This window comes from Theropithecus gelada, chromosome X (assembly GCF_003255815.1).
Source record: "Theropithecus gelada isolate Dixy chromosome X, Tgel_1.0, whole genome shotgun sequence".
Taxonomy (NCBI): Eukaryota; Metazoa; Chordata; class Mammalia; order Primates; family Cercopithecidae; genus Theropithecus; species Theropithecus gelada.
This window is the reverse complement of record NC_037689.1, coordinates 80166749-80181052: the sequence shown is the minus strand read 5'-3', so window position 1 is coordinate 80181052 and position 14304 is coordinate 80166749. Positions and strand designations below refer to the sequence as shown.

Sequence of the window (14304 nt, the reverse complement as noted above, 5' to 3'; positions counted from 1 at the left end):
TTTTTTTTTTTTTTTTTTTTTTTTTGAGATGGAGTCTTGCTCTGTCACCCAGGCTGGAGTGCAGTGGCCGGATCTCAGCTCACTGCAAGCTCCGCCTCCCGGGTTCATGCCATTCTCCTGCCTCAGCCTCCCGAGCAGCTGGGACTACAGGCGCTCGCCACCTCGCCCGGCTAGTTTTTTTGTATTTTTTAGTAGAGACGGGGTTTCACCGTGTTAGCCAGGATGGTCTCGATCTCCTGACCTCGTGATCCGCCCGTCTCGGCCTCCCAAAGTGCTGGGATTACAGGCTTGAGCCACCGCGCCCGGCCGGCAAATATTCTCACAATAAGAAAATTCACATAGGTTGTTTAATATTGCAGCTAAAATACCAAAAAAAAAAAAAGAAAAAAAAAGAAAAAGAAAATTTACATAGGCTACTGGCCCTAGGAGAATTTATCTAAAGATTCTGAGTACAATAGATAGATCTTCCTAGATAACTGTCAACTTAGCTTTCTAGTTCCTAGGCTTTCTAACAATTTCTGTTAGTAACTTTCTCTATTTCTAAATCTACAGAGCTTTCTAGTCAATTATAACATTTTGAGAGTTCTTACCCATGAAAATATTTCATGAAATTTATAGGTACCCACTATTTATGAAGAATGCTGGGCAAAGCCTATACGATCAGGATTTATTGCACTGAATGGTCACCTTTATCTGCCAATCCTCACTCGCTAATCAGCCTCTCCCAACACTGACCTAGAGAATGTAGGGTCCTGGTTCTTTAGCTCCTGCCTGATGACAGATAACTTTGTGCCATTTTTAGTCCATTTGTATTTATGCAGCTTCCATCAATCAGCAACCATAGCATAAAAAGACACACCTCTCACTTGTCGTATTATATCCCATGGCATCCCAAGCCATCCCGAAGTATGTAAATGATTGGCAAAGTTCTTCTGTAAGGCTTTAAGAGAGACTTTGGGGACCAGATGGAACAGAATGATTTGCCCATGTGATCAATGTCACTGATGTGACAGTTGTCCATGTTCTCCTAAAAGAAAGAACAATTTAGCTGTAAGCCTCTGCCACACGTTATAGTCCCACTCTAAACACCTGAACACATGCAACCTGCTACCCTCTTTACATCATCAATTTAACCAATCTCACACCCACTTGCTTCCCAGGTAAATTAGGAAGCTGTCTTTACCAAATCATACGCAGAATAATGATGAATACAACCTCAGTGAAACGCTAAGTGCAATGTATACTAGAAAACAAAATCAAAATTAAGACTACTTATTACGCTTTTAGGGACAGCTTACGCACCTTGACGTGTGGTGGTTGTTTTTGAGACTTTATCTTCCTATCTGGGACCAGGAAAGTATCCTGACAGAACCTCCTGACCTAGGGTTGTTGCCCAGTGGTAGTGAGCTTTTCCCCTGGAGGATCCTCATGCCCCATCTCCACCTAGGGATCGTCAAAGGGAATGGATCACTAACACTGTAAAGCAACAAGCCTATTCTTCTGAGGAAGATCTGAAAAAGAGATAAAAGAAAAGTATTGAAATGGAGTACACTGGGAAAGTCTCTCCTAATGGGCAACTAGTGGTTGAGTTCAACCATGTTTACCCTTTTCTTCATGTGGATTGAAGAGTGGACATTTACAGTTGTGTGGAGCTGTTATATTCTGGCTACCAACCTAACAAAAAAAAAAAATTGTCCTATTTGTCCCAGCTCTATTCTGTATGTTTTCCCTCATTTCCAAGAGAAATTTAGAACTGAATAATTGCCAATATCCCCATGCTGCATTTTCTTCTCCAGTCTTTATTAATGAGCGATCTTCTAGAATGTGGGTTGTTAATGCCCTTGTGTTCTCAGCACAAAATATAGTAGAGGGATCAAGAAATCAAAAGGTTGAAACTAATGGAAGGAGAAGCTAATGCTTTCTCAACCAAGAGAGCCATGAAGCCACACAGAAAAGGTCCAATGTGGTCTAACCCTACGAATTCTGTAAGAATTCTCCTCCACAATGCCTCTGGCTTCTTTTATAAAGCGCTATTTTAAGAACTGAGCAATCCACCTCAATCAAAGTGCCTGTCAGCTAGTTTTGTAGCATTCCCCTCTTTTAATTTGTACTTTAAGTAGTGCCACGCCATAATATGGCCAAGATAAAGAGAGCTGTTTTCTACTCAATCCACACGGTAACATTTCTTCAACAACCTGTGTAATAAGGAGCCACCAAAGTTCTAGGATATTCAGAGAAACCAAGAATGGTCACAAGCATACAGAACTCCAGTTATAACAACAGCTGGTCAGGCGCAGTGGCTCATGCCTGTAATTCCAGCACTTTGGGAGGTCGAGGCGGGTGAATCACCTGAGGTCGGGAGTTCGAGACCAGCCTGACCAACACGGAGAAACCCCGTCTCTACTAAAAATACAAAATTAGCCTGGCATGGTCACGCATGCCTGTAATCCCAGCTACTCGGGAGGCTGAGGCAGGAGAATAGCTTGAACCCGGGAGACGGAAGTTGCAGTGAGCCAAGACTGCACCATTGCACTCCAGCCTGGGCAACAAGAACGAAACTGCATCCCGAAAAAAAAAAAACACCACAGAAACAGTTAAGCAAATCTATGCAGAAGGAAAAACAAGGTACAGAAGACTAGAGATTCAGTAAATTCCTTACACAGCCTCCCCCCTCCAGGGCTCTCCTATTCTACTTTTTAAAAATTTCAATTGTTTTTCAAGCTAAGAAACTTTCAATTTCTTAAAACAAGAAAATGGCAGTGATAATGGAATTAGGCCTACCAAAACTGAGCTAATACAGATGAAGTTGGTCTTATTTGTAAACAAATCCTGAGAACTTAATATCCATCTGCCAAAGGAAAGTGGGAATAATTTAAAAGCCCACTAATCAAAAGATGTTAAGTTCATTGTATCTCTCTTGCTAACTATGTGGTGAGAAAGGAAATAACTTATTGCTTTGCATCTCTCATTCTTCATTTATGAAATGGGGATCAAGTATGCTTGCCCTTACAGACCTCACTGGAGCCCAGCTCTGAGGGATAAATGAAACAGGCCAAACTCATTATGAAAGGTTAAAATGTATGTGTATATGCAAAAGAAAAAGTATAGGAATTGATGAAAACTGGCTCATGATCTGCTTTTCTTTCATTTTAAGAGACTGGGTCCTGCTCTGCCACCTAGGCTGGAGTGCAGTGGCTAATCATGGCTCGCTGCAGCCTTGAACTTCTGGGCTCAAGCAATCCTGCTGTCTCAGCCTCCAGAGTAGGTAGGACTACAGGCACACACCACCATGCCCGACTAATTTTATTTTATTTTATTGTAGAGACATGGGTCTTGAACTCCTGGCCTAAAGTGATCCCCCCACCTCAGCCTCCCAAAACCCTGGGATTAAAAGCAGGAGCCACCGTGCCCAGCTGTGTTCTGCTTTAAAAAGGAGAGTTATAGGAAGTTAAAGCCAAAGACAGAAGCCCTACAACAATAAATTCCCTGAACTACCTTCTTCTCCAGGTGGCTGGCAACCCATCCAAGTAGATTTGCTGGAGCTTGGCCAGATTCTCAAAAGGAACGATATGCTGAATTTGAAGCCTCTTGCAGCTGTTTGCAGTCCTCGGGTCTCACATGCTCAGAATGTCCTTGAGAAGAAAGACAGGGTTCAGTAGGCTACCAAAGCATCGGTAGGATACCAAAAGAGTTACAAAAACCCCAACGAGAAAAACCTAGGAAGTATAAACTGAAGCATTAGACATAGGCATTTCCTGTCTCTACTTTCTAGCCTGTTTGGTTTCCCTAAAGTCTTCTAATAACAAGCCCTGGCGGTATCATGGGAGGATTAGACAAGTGAAGAAAAAGAACTACATGAAAATATGGGTCAAACTAATACCGACCTTAAGGGCTGACGCTAAATTTGTGGCTAATGGTCATCCTGTTGCTGAAAATACTTCAAGATTCAAGGTAGTGTGGCAATTGCTACTACTGCTTAGAGGTGCAATTGTCTTGATTGTTTTTAATAATTGGCTATCTACCTTTACTGTAGCACAGGAGCTCACTAAAGCGGATCTAAGCCAAACTTGCAGCCTTGAAAGCATTTTGCATGGTATGGTATGGTGTGAGAAGCACCCAGTATGTTAAACCCGAGGACCTTAAATGAATACAGGCTTTCAGATTCCTGATTAGGGATTATTGTATCATGACAAAACCTTTATGTCAATGTCAAACAGGAATGTATGGAAGATCCCTTATTCAACTCTATTCTCTAGCTTTAAAAAGGCCAAACTGTTCTATGATGTTCTCAATATGAGCAGAACAAGCTTCAAAATCTCTTGCCAACATCCTTCCCTATCCTAATTTAATCTAAGATTAGATACTTCACTTCCAAATGCAGGCTTCCAGTTAAACATGGAGGTTCATACATGTTTATGCATTTACTCTACTGCTTCCTGAAACTCCATTAATGAAGAGTAAATGTGCACTCCATGTGCAAGCAAACTGACCTAAAGAAATTTTAAATCAATGGATCCTAGCTCAAATTCATTTATACACTGGCATCTAAAAGGAAACAACTATTCCAGTCTCCCCAAGTCTTCTTAACCATATTTATGGAGTATCTTGCTTTAGCATCAAAGCCCTCTAGTTTTGCCTGTCACTATGGTGATGACATACTCAAGGAGCATTCCCTTTCCCTTAATGGGAATCTAAGGCTAGAGAAAATGGTTACATTTTGGAACTGGGAATCTAAGGCTAGAGAAAGTAGTTACATTTTGGAACTGATACAGAACCATACATTTCACTAGGGTTCAATATTCACGGACAAGAATTTTGAGAATCTGTCATATTGCAGACCAACGAAATATCAAAGTATTACGGAGAGAATAGCCAAGTGGCATAGGCAGCCATCTGGTTCAAATACTCCAGCATCAGACAGAATTGTCACAGATAGAAGTGATATTAATAATCACATACGCCTGGTGCAGTGGCTCATGCCTGTAATCCTAGCACTTTGGGAGGCCAAGGTGAGTGGATCACCTGAGGTCAGAAGTTCGAGACAGCCTGGCCAACACGGGGAAATCTCGTCTCTACCAAAAATACAAACATTAGCTGGGCATGGTGGCGGGCACCTGTAATCCCAGCTACTTGGGAGGCTGAGGCAGGAGAATTGCTTGATCCTGGGTAAAGGAGGTTGCAGTGAGTCGAGATTGTGCCACTTTACTCCAGCCTGGGCAAAAGAGCGAAACTCCATCTCAAAAAAAAATTTTTTTTTTAAATTAACATAATTCAACATTTTCATTCTCTAAGGAAACTGGGAACTCAGAAGATGAAACTACCTCAATGTTACACAAATAGCAGGTGGCCAAGTGATACTTAAACCCATGTCTTCCCTCAATTCAAAGATCTTTTAACTCTGGGGTTTGTGCATGGATTCTCAGGATGTATGGGAGCTTTCTACAAAACTTTTACAATACTCTCATTTCACTGTAAGGATAGTCTAGATCAGCTATATGACTATCTCATAATATAGGACCACATTGCCAAATTAGTGGCAAATGTTCTAGTTTTGTTGCCTGGGGATAATAGAAAAGAACAGAAGCAAACAATATATAAATGTGTTTTGTGCCAAATGAAAGCCAAATAGCATTGCTATGTGCTATAACAGCAGGATTTAAAGCGGTTTGAAAACAGCAGTTTGGTGAAGTGCATCAACACAGCATGTGATAGTACAGACACACCACTCAAAAGAAACTATAATACTATAATAGTAGTACCATATTTGCATTTTATCTATTAACTACTAATTTGTACATCTGCTATGTTTTATAGTTGTATTATAGATGTAGACAAACAGATTTCATCCCAGGTTTGTTCATACACTTTAACTTAACAATTATTCCCATAAACCTAAAGAGTACATAATATTTTTCTTCTACAGAAAAAGTTTAATCAAATATAGCAAAATATTAATTGTAGAATCTAAGCGATGGATTATGTAGGTGCACACTGAATAATTCTTTTCTTGAGAGAAAACCTCTGTACTATCAAACTTATTATACAGACTTGAGAAACACTGTCTCAAACTAATATCTAATATAAAATATTAAAATTATACTCAACACAATTTCGTGTTATTTTAAATTGCTGATTAATATGCAAGGCACATGGCAATGCTGTTAATCAGGGCAGTTTTTGTAACAGCACACCAACTTTCTTGACTAAAACTGAAAGGTTAAAAATTACATTTGGGTTACAATTGCCAAGGAAGACATCTACTCCTGGGGTCTTAAATAGGCACTTTGGAAGGCTAGCTGGAGGTCAGTAAATGAACCTTTCCTATCCACATGTGAACATGCCTTTCCCCTCCTTTCTCACCTCCAATGTTCTCAGGGTCCTTTAGCTCTTAGAAAAAAACTGAAAGAAGAAATGCAGAAATGCATACCCAAGGAACAGCTTACCTGGCGATATCAGAATAATTTAATCTGAAAATCAATGTCAAAATGTGGATTGAAGTAAATTCTGGTTCTTTTTTTTTTTTTTTTTTTTTTTTTTTTTTTTTTTTTTTTTGAGACGGAGTCTCGCTCTGCCGCCCAGGCTGGAGTGCAGTGGCCGGATCTCAGCTCACTGCAAGCTCCGCCTCCTGGGTTCACGCCATTCTCCTGCCTCAGCCTCCCGAGTAGCTGGGACTACAGGCGCCCGCCACCTCGCCCGGCTAGTTTTTTTTGTATTTTTTAGTAGAGACGGGGTTTCACCGTGTTAGCCAGGATGGTCTCGATCTCCTGACCTCGTGATCCGCCCGTCTCGGCCTCCCAAAGTGCTGGGATTACAGGCTTGAGCCACCGCGCCCGGCCTCTGGTTCTTAAGATAAAAGTTTGTTTCTGCAACCTATTTTACGTTTCAAAATTGGCAGAAACATTTAGGGCAAAAAGGTCATTTCTAGTTTCAAGAATACCCTACAGCTAAACTCTCCCTAAACTTAACCATAGAAGCAAATGTCAAATACTCACTACCCTAATATTAACAGAAAAATTTCCCAACCAAGCCAGGTTTCCCACTGTAGAAATGGGAGGTAACAGATAAGCAAGGAGGTGAGACTATAATGATCCATGTGGCAATGATTAGAGTTGGAGATGTAGGTATAAACATATTTAGTTTAATATAGATACAGATGGTTATATATATATTTATAGATATGTGCATATACACAAGTTAGAATGCAAACATGTATCTCCTTGCTCTTGTCAACTGAAAAGGTCTTGAAGGAATGACACTCCAGTAGCAATGAGCGCACCTAGCACTCACTTCTTGATATCTAATATTACTCTCCAATAAAAAGTATCAAGGCTCCTTGGAGAAATATATCATTCTAGGTCCAGGCAGGAGATATGCAAATGAGCCTGAAGCATCTTGTCGTGCCAAAAATAAGAAAGTGCTCAAACAAAAAACCCACATTCATGGGGTTACATCAAAGCCAACTGAAAGAACTCCCAATGGCCAAAGCTGGAACAATTTGAACAACAGAATAAAGTAATACTGTATTATAACCCAAAGTATAAAATATCCCTGAGATCATACTAATATAAACGACTGAATAAACACAGTACATTGTGGAGAAAAGACATCCCATGCAAAAGAATTCCAAATAATTTATGTAAATACTCTGCCCTCAACAAAGTGGAAGATAATTTCCCATTCCTTAGTGCCAGCTGCACATAGTGACTTTCTATGTGAACAGTACAGTATGGAAATGGAGAAATAAAGACTAATTTTATGCTGGAGAAACCTGACTAATAGTACCTCAGACAGGTGATTAAGGATAACATAAACAGTTATAAGTCATGTTGATAGTATGTACCCTTGATAAATGATAAGAATGGCACTCTACCTTTGTGGTCTTCCTCCTAAACACTCATAAACCCAATCTAGTCATGAGAAGAACATCGACAAATTCCAATAGAGAGACATTCTATAGAATACTGGACCATTAGTCCTCAAAACTGTGAAGTTCATCAAAAACAAAGAGTCTGAGAAACTGTCATTACCAAGAGGAGCCTAAGGAGACACGACTACTAAGGACACATGCAGCATGGTATCTTCAGTGGAATCCTGGAACACAAAAAGAACATTAAGGAAAAACTAAGGAAATCTGAATAAAATATGGACTTTAGTTAATAATAATGTATCAATATTGGTTTGTTGTGATAAATGTACCAAACTAGTTTAAAATGTTAACATTGGGAAAAACTGGGTGTGAAGTACACAAAAGCTCTATCTTCAGAATCATTCTGTAAATCTCTACACTGTTCTAACATTAAAAGGGTATTTTTTTTCTAAAAAATCTCCCAATCAGATGCTGAAGACTTATAAGATACAGTTTTTAAAAAGCAAGCAAAACGGAACCTGAGAACTGGTAAGTCTATGTTCCAGATTTTGCTACAGTAGGTACCATCATTGTTTGCAGATCTGACCTAAAGACTTACTCTCTTTCTTTTCTGTTTATATGGATTTATAATAGGTAATTTTGATGTTAAAATATACAAGGCCCAAATAACCAGGTATCCATAATATCAAAAAGTTATTTTTTAAAAAACATTAGCAATTAAACTTTGTTTTTGTACATCAACAGATTTCCTGGAAAGACCTAGTCAATCTGCTGTAAAAAGTAAGTCAGTGAGTTAGTAGCTCATTTTCAGTCAAGGGAGATCTATAAGGCTGGAAAACTTTAATGATATATAGATTGTAGAGTGATTATATCCCATCACTGTTCAATGCCAATCACACTAACAGCATACTATAAAATAGTTTTATAGTATGTGCAAATAGTTTTCAAAGCTATGGGTAAAGTAACATAGATAATTTTATAATGGGACCTGGTAAAGTACAGTGATGTTCCAGTCACATCCCTATTTTTAAATTCTTATATACACTTGATTAGATTATGTAATAAGAGAGTATTACTTGGGTCTACTGCATAACCTCTCATGTTTCTGAGGACACTAGAAGAATAGCATTCTAACTGGTTAAGGAAAATAATACTTTAAGTCTACTCATAATTTAAGAAGTCTAGCACTGTTCAAATTTATATTTTGTTTCAGTCTCTCATCCTAACATGAAAAAAAATCAAAAGTTATTTCCAATACAAACATCAAAACAGTAAAGGAGAGGCTTCTTTACCAAACTCATTTGTATAAGATGCAAAAGGAGCCCAGGTTCCATGTATCAGTACTCAATTTGGAAAGGTCAAGAACTATCAAATAAAGCCCAAGTCACCAACAAAAACATATCCAACTCAACAGTCTAATACACATATATATAGTGATATATAACTGTACATGGCCACTGAAGTTTAACTTGTTAAATTCAGCAGGCCAGCTATGTCTTAAATACATGAGCTCCAACTTCAGTTGGATTTTGAAGGAAACCTGTGTAAAATGCTACTTGCCTACACCCCAACATATGGTAGTGAGAATATCAATTTTCTCCCAATCCAGTCTTTAAGACAAGGCAAAGGAAGGCATTAGCTCTGTTTAACCAGACATATCATTACTCTTTGCCATCCAAACTTATAAGGTTTGGGGGAACAGAAGAGGCATTAGCTCAGTTCAGATATAATCATTAGTTTCTCTTTAAGCTGGTAACACATTTCTCCAGGATGTTTTCACATATAAGAATATTTTAACAGTCAACAAAAGTCAACTCTTAATTCATTACTTTAAGACACGAACTCCCTCCAAGCTGTACATTTGATAATTAGGGCACAAACACCCTGAAAAGAAATTATGAATGCCTAATCACAGCAGCCCTGGGTCTCATAGTCTTCTGTAATTTAGGGAGGTGGCTAGAGAAATGGAAGTTACAGAAAGATAAAGCTGAAAGAGGATATGAGAAAATGGTAAACTTCCCCCAATCCTACATGTTAAGGTTTTATAAAGGGAAAAGTCAGAAAAGAAATAACAATAATCATTTAGAGAAATGCCACAAAAATGTTTCTTTTATTAGACTTTTGAAAATTTTCCAAATCGCAAAATGTCAGGGATTTAGGTATTTGATTTAAGCCCCTATCTTATTTCACTAGCAGTCTCGAGATGGTCAGACTGATGGTGATTTGAACCCAAGTCAGAGCCAGGACTAAAGTCTAAGCGTTTCTGCCCAACACCACAATGATTTCCTTCTGCATCCTCCATAAGAAAGCAAATTCCTTGATATAAATCCTGTCTTTGGTTTTGCTATTCATTCCAGCACCTGGAACAATAATATTTGCTGAATTAACACAATAATTATCTCTATTTTGAAGATGCCCACATTTCCAGAGCATCCCTTTTTACAATTGCTAGAGATTTCTCTTAAGGGTAGAAATTATTTTAAGCAATGAATTTAAATACAGCTTCAAGATTCACCTTTGGATACTATCTAGCAGAATCAATCCACCTAAAAGCAAGCCATCCTTCCTCTTGAGTTAAGGTACAGAATCACCTCTAAATTCATTCCTTTAAAACAAATTCCAATAATAATTATAATTGTATGTCGACAATGAATGACAATTTAATTAGCAACCCAAGATTTCATAAGCATAGACCAGTATTTCTCAAATTAGGGTGATAACCCTGGGGATTTGTGGATATATTCTAATGGATCCCCAAGTTCTACATAAATTACATAAAACACATCTTTGACAAAGACAACGTGAAATTGTAAAACATATTTCCATTTCAAATACCTTTGTTAAGTCAGTGTTCCTCAAAACACATTTTTTTAGGATCTCATAAAATTCTGTTCCTTTAGGTATTTCATCATGAAGCATTACTTGAGTTTGAGAAACAACGGCACAGACCATGTTTCCAAGAAGGCTCAAGACCATGATGTATATTACCCCCAGTCAGCCAGGCAATGTTGTTAAAGCATCTGGAGTGGGGGTGGGGGGCATGGAAACAAGCCATGAGGAAATATGGGTGTGAATTAAAATGGCCTATAAGTGAAGCCAGTTCATTTATATGGTTCTCGTTGCTCCTCCTGCGATGCATGAATGTGCACCAGAAAAAAAGTTTCAAATGTTATGTTAAACAATATTTTTTCAGCTGGAAAACATTAAGGAGGCTAAGCTGCTTTTAGCTTTACAAAAGCTGGGAGGAAAGAGGGTATATAAACTACAGCATAAAGTAGGCAAGGAAGGTCAAAGTTTTGACTTCATTTCTCCACTACGCTCTTGGCAAAAAGATTCCAAACTAAAAAAGTATTTATGATATGCATTATCCATGGTCATTTGTTCTTGGGCAGAAATGTAGTAAAATTGTGGAAAGAGCCGAAGTATTAGACTTATACCCTCAATCTCTGAACTTTAAAATACTCAAGCTTATGAGATTTAACAATCACTAATTTGCCAACCTTGGCAAAAAGCCAAACACAATGGCTATGCCCTATCCCTTTCATCTCTTTCCATGGCTCCAAAAGAGGTAAAAAATGAATGAAATTAAAATAAACCAACTGGACTATCCAGACGGCTGCAATATTAATCCTATCTTGGCTTAAAGAGAAAAAGCAAACCCACTTCCTTAAGTTTATTCTATCAACTTCAAATCCTTGTGGGTTCCCTTCTTAAAACTACTACTTATGATTCACACAAAACAGCACTTTATTATTATTTTCTAAAGTTATTTCAAATGTGCTTATATTAGCTCCTCAACAATAAAACCGTCTCAGGAATGGAATTATATAGGATGATATCATTCCCACCCAGGTTATCAGTGTAACCTAGCATAGAGCTGGGTCCACAATATTAATTCTACAGTTCTGCTGGTTAACTCACATATGTGTATTTATGTATGTATGTATCTATCTATCTATCTATATACACATATATATATTGCAGATGAGGTGGGAAGAAGGAAAGAAACTTACTGGACCCTCTGACTTTTCTATAGGTGGCATCTAAGAGAAAGAAAATAGAATAGGAAAAAGATTACTTAATAGCTACAAAGTAGTACTTACAGTATTCTAAAGAGCCAGAGACTCTTCTTACAGCTGTCCGAGGAGCTAGTAGGGCAAACTGCTCCCTGAGCTGGGCCGATCTTTTGACATCCTTCTCAGAGAAACAATATTCTTTTTCAGTTATTACAAAGAACTGCTGTTGTGATGACTAGTTATTTGCTTGAGCAGTTCCATGTTACATACTCCTTTGCCACAAAACACCCTGTACACTAGTGGCTGGGATATTATTCATTTCCACTAGGCAGCTATCTCACTGTTGAAATTTATATCCAAAAGAATATTTAATTTTGGCTTATTTTTCCTATAAAATAGGAAACTGGTCTTATCATTTTTTTTTTTTTTTTTTTTTTTTTTGAGACGGAGTCTTGCTCTGTCGCCCAGGCTGGAGTGCAGTGGCCGGATCTCAGCTCACTGCAAGCTCCGCCTCCCGGGTTCACGCCATTCTCCTGCCTCAGCCTCCCGAGTAGCTGGGACTACAGGCGCCCGCCACCGAGCCCGGCTAGTTTTTTGTATTTTTTAGTAGAGACGGGGTTTCACCGTGTCAGCCAGGATGGTCTCGATCTCCTGACCTCGTGATCCGCCCGTCTCGGCCTCCCAAAGTGCTGGGATTACAGGCTTGAGCCACCGCGCCCGGCCTGGTCTTATCATTTTTAAGTCCTCACCTCAGTGTGGTACTTCGAACTATTTCAAATTATTAGTATAATTAAATGCTTCATTTTATATAATAGACAAATTAATAAAAAATGTGGCATATGCTTTTTAAAAGCACCACTGCATATGTTCCCTCATTTAATCGTTTTACTGCAATCTTCTTGAAATAAGTAGGGGCAGGTGCTCCAGATGAAGAAATTTAAGGATTATAAAATTTAGGTAGTTTTACTAAAAATGAATCCTGGTAAAGCCCACACAAAGATACTGGTCTTAAGAGTTCCGCTCTAGAACGCCTTTGATAATATTAAAATAGCAAGAGTCAGTGTTCTATCCACAGACCCACCACCCTCAGTTAAAATGAGACACTGGTCATCAGGTACATAGTATAAACGGATTTTTTGGCTTCAAAAAAATAATGACCAGGTTACTGAGTCCAGTCTACAATCCAGATGTCTTTCTTAAAAATTTTTTTTAAATAATAATAACAGCAATTTTTCTGGCTGTATCCTGGCATTTGGCACTTTACAATAACAATATACAAAGGGGACAACAAGAGATTCTTAACCAGACAATCTGCTCTGGAAAGAAGAATGCAGAGAAAGTGCCAACCTTCCTTCCTGGGGAGACAATTTGATAGTGTATACTGGAAACACAAAATAAAGGATGGCAATCCAGCTCCCTGGGTCTGACTTGCCTTGAGTATTTTGCACAGTAAAGCAGTAACAGAGGTGGGCAAGAATGGTTCTTGTCCCCAGAATCTGACAATAATTGAAACTGGGATCATTAATAAATGAAAGAAAATGAATGAAGGCTTATCCACCTAGTTCAGGCCTGCTTTTCATAGTCAACACTGCACAAACACACCAAAGTGGTAGGGAGATCTTGGACTGATGGGCTGAAAAATGGGACAATCAGTACTGTGTTCATTAAGAACACAGAAGGGGCTTTGGGTGGTCAGCATACTCAGAAGCAATGCAAAAGGAAGTAGAGGGGTTCATGTATGATGGGTGGGACCAAGGAAAGTGCAACTGAGTATTTTTTAAGTCCAAGAGAAAGGGTCTTGTCCAGTCAAGATTACCCAGCAAAGACGCAAATGGGGCAGGGCAGGGGGAAGGGAGGAGGGAGAGAGCACAATCTTATCTAATATCTGGATATATGGATACCTAAGATTGTGAGCAATAGTCTGTAAAAAAGGGCCAAGGGCACACAAGGGGCAGAGAGGGAAGACTTCGTACATAAAGCATGACACCATGGCTAACTGTGACTTTACACAGTGGTGCAATGCAAAAGGGGTGGGAGTATGGTCCACTGTTTGATGGACAAGTGCATGGAATATTCCAATGCTTATACTTTATTATGCCATGGGAAACTAAGAGTGGGGTGGGGTGCTTAACAAGATCAGTGAGGGAAAAAACCATTGATAACTGCCATTGTGCCTATTAACAGTCCCAGGAGAAGTTTTGAGTAGTCGGCAGCCCCTGCAGTAATGCAAAGGGGATACTAAGGCATAATATCCCACTCTAACAGAAGGAGACATGTATAATTGCAAATATTCACATTAACAGTACAAGGGGCCTTAGTGGTTCAGTACCCCTGATGTATGCATGAGGAGGCAGGAGTCTTATCTAATGATCAGTGCCCTTGATAATTGTTATTAATGCATATTAATTGTCCAAGAGCTGA

The 14304-nt window shown here is 38.9% G+C and overlaps 1 long non-coding RNA gene across 1 annotated transcript in view; it reads right to left on the bottom strand.

Moving 5' to 3' along the window:
* LOC112615063 overlaps window positions 1-12301 on the bottom strand; it is a 22334-nt gene extending 10033 nt beyond the window's left edge. The window contains exons 1-4 of the long non-coding RNA XR_003117269.1: window positions 11971-12301; window positions 8028-8091; window positions 3496-3632; window positions 1303-1511 (exon numbers count right to left, since the gene is read on the bottom strand). This is a non-coding gene — a long non-coding RNA (uncharacterized LOC112615063). The remainder of the gene's footprint in view (window positions 1-1302; window positions 1512-3495; window positions 3633-8027; window positions 8092-11970) is intronic.
* Between the last annotated feature and the right edge of the window lie 2003 nt (window positions 12302-14304).